The following is a 6,911-nucleotide window of genomic DNA, read 5'->3' as shown; positions in this document are numbered from 1 at the left end:
ATTAGAAATGCATTAGCATTACACTACTACTATATTATAAAGCTGCTTATTTCAGTATACACACTTTGATACTTAGAAAACTTTAATGTATTATATCGTGTAAATTACAAATATTCATAAAGTACATTTAAAAAAGTACAGCCACATACAGGTGAATCTCAATAAATTAGAATGTTGTGGAAAAATTAATTTATTTCAGTAATTCAACTCAAATTGTGTATTAAATAAATTCAGTGCACACAGACTGAAGTAGTTTAAGTCTTTGGTTCTTTTAATTGTGATGATTTTGGCTCACATTTAACAAAAACCCACCAATTCACTATCTCAACAAATTAGAATACTTCATAAGACCAATAAAAAAAAAAACATTTTTAGTGAATTGTTGGCCTTCTGGAAAGTATGTTAATTTACTCTATATGTACTCAATACTTGGTGCGGGCTCCTTTTGCTTTAATTACTGCCTCAATTCGGCGTGGCATGGAGGTGATCAGTTTGTGGCACTGCTGAGGTGGTATGGAAGCCCAGGTTGCTTTGATAGCAGCCTTCAGGTCATCTGCATTGTTGGGTCTGGTGTCTCTCATCTTCCTCTTGACAATACCCCATAGATTCTCTATGGGGTTCAGGTCAGGCGAGTTTGCTGGCCAATCAAGCACAGTAACACCATGGTCATTGAACCAGCTTTTGGTACCTTTGGCAGTGTGTGCAGGTGCCAAGTCCTGCTGGAAAATGAAATCAGCATCTCCATAAAGCTTGTCAGCAGAAGGAAGCATGAAGTGCCCTAAAATTTCCTGGTAGATGGGTGCGTTGACTGTGGACTTCAGAAAACACAGTGGACCAACACCAGCAGATGACATGGCAGCCCAAATCATCACAGACTGTGGAAACTTCACACTGGACTTCAAGCAACATGGATTCTGTGCCTCTCCACTCTTCCTCCAGACTCCGGGACCTTGATCTCCAAATGAAATGCAAAATTTACTTTCATCTGAAAAGAGGACTTTGGACCACTGAGCAACAGTCCAGTTCTTTTTCTCCACAGCCCAGGTAAGACACTTCTGACGTTGTCTCTGGTTCAGAAGTGGATTTGTAGCCTTTTTCCTGAAGACGTCTGAGCGTGGTGACTCTTGATGCACTGACTCCAGCTTCAGTCCACTCCTTGTGAAGCTTTCACAAGTGTTTGAGTCAGCTTTGCTTGACAGAATTCTCAAGCTTGCGGTCATCCCTGTTGCTTGTGCACCTTTTCCTACCAAAATTCTTCCTTCCAGTCAACTTTGCATTTAATATGCTTTGATACAGCACTTTGTTAACGGCCACACCTTTCAGTAATGACCCTCTGTGACTTACCCTCTTTGTGGAGGGCATGTTCGTCTTCTGGATCATTGCCAAGTCATCAGTCTTCTCCATTATTGTGGTTTCAAAGAACAAGAGATACCCGGAATTTATACTGTAGGGATGGTCATTAATTGAAATTCAAACGTAAATATTCTAATATTTTGAGATACTGATTTTTGACTTTCATGAGCTGTAAGCTCTAATCATCAAAATTAAAACAAAAAAAAAACTTTTGAAATGTTTTACTTTACATGCAATGAATCTAAAATATATGAAAGTTTCACTTTTTGAAATAACTTACAAGAAAAAATGAACTTTTTCACGTCATTCTAATTTATTGAGATGCACCTGTTTAACGAGTTCGTTTGCCCATATAATCATTGGGAAATAGAGTAAACTTATTTGGCTTGCTGTCCACTGATGGGTGGCTCGATGAAGCAGTTTCAACTCGAGCTCTGATAAACCCCCCAGGGACATGGTATAAGGTGATTACAAAGGGCAAGGTACCTAAGAAGAAGGTGGAGATTGGGGAGGTGGAGGGATGCTAGAGCAGCTGAGACTGGAGAGAGGTAAGCAGCTGCTTATATACTCCGGCTGTTGATTGAAAGATTAGATGGGCTCGCTCCTCCCTAACTTACGTTTAGGAACTTCATATATACTGCCCTACAAAGGCAAAAGACCTTAACTCGCTAGAGTGTGAAACTGAGAAAAATGACTTTAAAGTTTTTTTCTTGTCCAGCCAAATTAATTATAGGTAGGACACTGTAAATTTGGCAATGAGATGTTTTAGTAATGAAAATTGTCTACATAAAAAAAACATTGTAAGCTCAAACTTGATTTTTACCCCTATTTTGAAGTTAATGTACTCTGCCTTTGCATTGTCTGCAAAAAGTGAGAAGTCACACCAAGGCAAAAGACAAACTTCCACATGATCAATATTTGGTTGCTGATTACCATTTACAAAATCGTTATAGTAACACCTGTATAAAATCTAGTGATCATGGGCTATCTAGTATCTCATATAGGCTATTGCATATGTGACTGTATTATTATTTTTTTTTTAATTATTATTATTTTTTGACCGTAACAAGCAGACTAAAAGTTAAATGTGATTGTGAGTGGATACCGTTTTGCAGCCAATTTATTTGCTATGCTCAGTAACAGAAAAAAAGAATGCTGGACATAGCATAATTGCTTATATTGACTTGTATGGAATAGCCTAACCTAAAAGAACGACTTGTAGATTTATGTGAATGCAAGCAGGCATGCTCAGAAACGCTTGTGGATTAAACATCTCCGACGTCGTTCAGCGCCATGGATTGATTTCATCGGGTTACAAGAAAAGGTAGGATATGAATTTAATTGCGAACTGTTAGGCTACTGATTTTATGATTGATCATGCTACATGCTATGGCATTCAAGTACACACACATCCAACTAGAAGTGACAGCCTGGTGAATAATCTGAATTAAAAAAAATTCTTTAAAGGTTATTCACGATTATGTATTGCTGCCAAGGTGTCTAGTCTTTACAGTGCTTTGTTATTGTTACGGATCTACCAGGCTCTGTCACCAGCCAGTCACAACGCACTCTCTCACCCGAGTTCTAATCAGCCACATCACCAATCAACACCGGCATATAAGCACAAACCTCACAACACCTCATTGTCTGGTCTCGTTCATACGAAGTAGACTCCTTATGCTATCACAGCGACTTACCTGCTTCTTACCTCCTTGTGTACTTACCTCCATTGTTCTCTCCAGCCGTGCGTCTACAGTGTGCCCCAGTCTGTCTGCTCCAGTGATCGGCTCCCGAAGTCTGTTCCTCCACCTGTGTGAGGTGTGTGCTCTGGTCCGTATTCAAGGTGTTCCTGTCAAGACAAAGATCTCCCGTCAACATATCATCAGCAGTTACCTGGACAACTGGACATCATACTTACCACCTTCAAGCCATATTGCCTTGCTCAATCCAAAATAAACATTTGTGATCCATCTAACTCCCGGTTTCAGTCTGCTTCTGTAACAGTTATGTAGTATGCTTTGTTTGGTAGATCACGATCTAATTAGTTTGTCTACACCATAATTTAAATGCGTCAGACTTTAATGAACAGTAAAAAAAAGGCAGAACACCGTATAACTCCAAGCCACCGTAACTTCATTTTGACGCGCAGTTAAACAAAGGCAGAACGCCGTAACTCAATTTGAGCGTTCCAAACAAAGTGAAAGAGCCGTAACTGGTGTTACACGGTGTTCTGCCTTGGTTTCTCCGGGGCTTTTTGAAGTTACGGTTGAGACTCAAGATACTTATGTACATGATAAAGGATGTCTTCAATGTCCCAAAAATATTAATAATTAATTTTCGACAAAAATCTAAGTTACGGTCTTTTGCCTTTGCACGGCAGTATACCTTGGTGAAAAAAACTAAACAAAACATACTATTAATGTATTAAAAATGCACTTGAAATACAAGTATGTTTATAGTATATTTGTGTTACTACAAACATACTCAAGTACATTTTAATACATTATACAAAAAACATTATAATAAATGAAAAAAGACAAATGCTATGGCAGAGCTATCTTATCCATTTACTGAAAAGTACAGAATTTTACATCAATGAATAAATACAAATTACAATGCAATTTTCTGAAGAAAAAAAATACTGAAAATGCCCTGACGGCTTAGATGGTGTTAGATGGTGTCCATTCTTATCCTCTTGTCTGTCATCACTGTACAGCACTATATGAGTTACACTGGACATAAGATTAGAAGAAGCCCAACAACAGCACTTACAGTGAGTAGAGTTCAAGAACAAACTCACTGATATTATTTGATAAATTATTTCAATAAAGCAACCTGTGAGTATTACAGGGTATGTTGATAATTGTGGTTTATTGTAACTATTTTATTTCAGTATTTCACATGAATGTGTCTGTTGTGGTAATGCTAACATGCACTCTCTTCACCTCTGAAATCATGCTTTTTTCAGTTGCGCATTTTATCAAAAGTCATTTCTCTCCTTCAAAAATTTTGAAAAAGTAATCCATGCCTTTATATCCTCCAGGCTGGATTACTGTAATTCTCTATATGTTGGGATTAGCCAATCAGCTCTTTCCCGATTACAGTTAGTTAAAAATGCAGCAGCGAGACCGCTCACAGGTACTCGAAAACAGGACCACATCACTCCAATTTTACGCTCTCTTCACTGGTTGCCTGTGCGCTACAGAATTGAATTTAAAATATTACTTATAGTGTACAAATCTCTAAACTGTATGGCCCCATCTTACCTCTCTGATCTTTTGATTGAACATTTTTCCAGTAGATCACTTCGGTCTTCCAATCAGAGACTGTTGTTCATGCCTAGGTCAAAGCATAAGTGTAGAGGTGACTGTGCATTCTCGGTAGTTGCCCCCAGACTCTGGAATAAATTACCTGTCACAATCAGACTTGCTCCCTCTGTATCTTCTTTTAAGTTTAGCTTAAAAACTTATCTGTTTGCTAAGGCCTATAATGTGTATTAATACTTTCCTGCCTTACATTTTATTGTTTTTATTGTACATTGTGTACTTTATTTTTATTTATTAATTTTTTTCTATTGTTCCTTTGCTGTAAAGCACATTGGACAACCATGGGTTGTAATTAATAGTGCTATATAAATAAATTTGACATTGACATTGACATTGTTGCAATGATAAAAAAAAAAAAAAAAAAAAAAAATTAAGTTGTCCTAGTCATCCTGGCATACAATATTTTGCACTAGTGCCTTGCAGCTTTACAAAAAATAAAAATAAATAAATAAATAACATTTATATCTAAATTATTTCTTTTTTTTTTTTTTTTCTCAGATATGATGTTGAAATCCTTGTGGGAATTTCGGTAGTAGCTTACTACAATTAATGTATCATGTAACGGACTACAGCCTAATCAACCAAAGTAGCATAACCTTTTAAGTAAAACTGAACAACATATTAAAAAACATATTTTAAGTATTGCAATGCTTAATAATAGTTGACAAATATTTGTACATTGTAAATGTTAAAAATGTTTTTCAAAATATCATAATTTTCCAAATGTTAAAATTATAAATACATAAATATTTAAAATATATTGCAGTAGGCTTACACATGGTTATAACGTACATTAAAAACCCACTTGTAGCACACTTGAACCCATCTTTCATACACTAGTACACTCAAGTGTACTACAAGTGGTAACTAAATACATTTTTTAAATGCAGAGATAGTATGTTAAAAGCGCATTTTAGTTCATATTCATGGTGTCTCAAAATAGCACTGTTGAGTACAGTTAGATGATCTTAAGTTTATTTTAAGAAGTGCTAAAGAATCATTTTTAGTACATTAAGTACAAAATTATTGCACGAAAATAGAGCAATTTAAGTACATTATGGAAGTGTACTTGTTTTTCACCTGGGTAAACACCACAGCCTACCTGAGTATTGTTGCTGAGCATGTCTATCCCTTTATGACATCAGTGTATCTTATGATGGCTGCTTCAAGCAAGATAATGCACTATGTCACAAAGCTCAAATCATCTCAAAACTGGTTTCATGTCAATATCATGCCAATATGTACCAAAATCTCTGAGGAATGTTTCCAGCACATCCTTGAATCCGAAAGAATTAACCTTTTGAGCGGTACGGTCCCACATATGGGATTTTCATTTCCGTGCCACTGGGAGTACGGTCCCACATATGGGATTTAGAACGTTCAGTGACGTGGCATAACTGCCAAATTCAAACTGCGTTTTCGCGCTTTGTCTGACGCTGAGATGCAGCTGCAGTTGTCATATAATCGCATCTATGCAGTGTTTTTAACCACATAATGTTTATTTTATGCTTTAGACATTTAAATACACATAAGTACTAGAAAACAATACATAATAGAGTTCGTAAAATACACTCAGATGTTTATGGAAGCAGCAATAACAATCCATTCAAATATAATTTTCAGACGTGTTTTATTAAGATCAAATACACATAGTGTAAGTAACTATAAAGTGCACTCTATTCTTCTCCCATCTCACCCGCCACTTACTTGCATGTATTTTGCGAGAAATTGATGAATTTCGTGATGTAAATCCGACTGACAGGACTCTCTGAACTGCAGCGCGAACAAACATGGCGGCGCCCATATCACATTACAGATCACGATTAAGATAATTTAGAACTGTTTTTAAACGATAAAACACACTCATTTGCACATATTTGTGAATCGGAATATCAGATAGTTGATTATATGGTAAGCAAGTTTATGAATATTTTGAATAAAAAAGGAAAAACGAAATAAAAGCGATACATCTGTCATACAGTGTTATTGTGGCCGCGGTGTGTCACGTGACAACCATGACGCGTCGCCATGGAAACATTAAGGGGAAACGTTCTAAAATAACGGTCGCCTAAAAAAAACTCACTCTGGGGGGACTGCTGGAATATTTTAAACTCACCACTGAAAAGGTTAAGGCAGTTCTGAATGCAAAAGCAGGGTTTAGCAAGGTGTACCTAATAAAGTGGCTGGTGAGTGTAGAATTGAAGCTTTATTGGCACAACTGTAGGGCATTTA

At 36.7% G+C, this 6,911-nt stretch overlaps 1 long non-coding RNA gene across 1 annotated transcript; it reads right to left on the bottom strand.

Annotated features, from left to right (window-relative positions):
* Window positions 1–2,503: 2,503 nt before the first annotated feature.
* LOC131522407 (uncharacterized) lies at window positions 2,504–6,634 on the bottom strand. Its single transcript, XR_009266527.1, has 3 exons — window positions 6,387–6,634; window positions 4,620–4,692; window positions 2,504–3,202 (listed from the first exon to the last, which is right to left on the bottom strand). It is a non-coding gene; the product is annotated as an uncharacterized LOC131522407 (long non-coding RNA).
* Window positions 6,635–6,911: the final 277 nt, after the last annotated feature.

Source organism: Onychostoma macrolepis, chromosome 16 (genome assembly GCF_012432095.1).
Source record: "Onychostoma macrolepis isolate SWU-2019 chromosome 16, ASM1243209v1, whole genome shotgun sequence".
Lineage (NCBI taxonomy): Eukaryota > Metazoa > Chordata > Actinopteri > Cypriniformes > Cyprinidae > Onychostoma > Onychostoma macrolepis.
Note: the sequence above shows the minus strand (reverse complement) of the source record. Positions and strands in the feature narration are given on the sequence as shown.